Raw genomic sequence first — 1,285 nt, forward strand, 5'->3', positions numbered from 1 at the left:
CTTCCCTGTTATCTGTCCTACCATTCGTCCCGAACAGTCGAGCAAATTGCCGCTGAAAATCCGCACACATATGTTTCAGTTCTAACACCACGCATCCATTCTAGTCCAAGAAAGACCGAATGATGGCTTTATTGCCCCTTTTCGCCTCCGCCACACGGGCCCATCGTGACGCCTTCGTTCCCTCTCCACTTAGTGAACGTGCCGTAGCTCTGACAACGCAGCTTTCGTGTTTGGCGTCGAAAGATTGGTCGAGGGCCAATCTGACCGCCAACACTTCAGTTGCGATGCCTGTCCTAAGCGCCTCATCTAACTTCTTAACTAAAACTCCCTCTATTGTATTTCTCTTTACAGCTAATGCATTGCTAAACCTAATCGATTCTACTCTAGTTGCCCTTTTAAGAGCAAACCACCAGTTGTTGTTGACGATTGCACCCGTCAACGCCCACTTAACTAATTCGCTAATCCGGTCTCTGTAAGCTTGACACGCCGGTAACGACGTGTTCAGCTTCCAGTAATCAGTACCCTGTCTATGAAGCCTATCTAAGTTGACCGTACAGATCACAAATTTGTGGTCTGTGTCGCTCTCCTTGTTCGCTGTCCTACAAAATACCCTATCTAGATACGATCTAAATGACCCGATGCGCTTTGTCCAAGTCCTCATTGGCATATTTGGGTCATCTAGTCGGTACCTGTCAGACAAGTGAAAACGTGTGAGCATGTTTTTGAGGCTTTTGCACTCACCTCTCTTATCAGATACACCCACGCAATCGAAACGTCCATCTAAGGCAGCGTTCTAATCCCCTACTAATACTAAAGTCTGAGACGTTCCCAGGAAAATCTCCAGACGCTTGAAGTAATCAGACCGCAGTGTTGTTCCCCTGGTCCTTGTTGTGGGTGTTTCCACGCGGTTTTTGTACAGTCTTTCATTGAAAGTCTTTTGGAAAGACCCAACAGCATTTGGAAAGTTTATTTTCAAAGCGTTGTGTTTCCTGTTGTAGTTTTAAAATTTGTATGTGTGGTGGTGCTGCATTATGTGTTGGAAAGACAGTCTTCCATTGTGGCGTCTGTGTGTTATCTAAGGTATTTCACTAGGTCTACGTTGTCGGTATCGATGGCTGTGAGGTTGGTGGTGTTTGTGTTGGTGTTTGAGGTGGTAGTGCTGGTGTTGTTGTTGTTGTTGTTGTTTGTTATGTGTGTGTGTGTGTGTGTTGCTGCTGTTGGGTATTTCCTCCTCTCTGCGCCTCCCCTTCTTTTCTTTCACTGTCTTTTTCTTTCTTGGGGGGTA

The sequence above is a fragment of the Octopus bimaculoides genome, chromosome 5, assembly GCF_001194135.2.
Source record: "Octopus bimaculoides isolate UCB-OBI-ISO-001 chromosome 5, ASM119413v2, whole genome shotgun sequence".
NCBI lineage: Eukaryota > Metazoa > Mollusca > Cephalopoda > Octopoda > Octopodidae > Octopus > Octopus bimaculoides.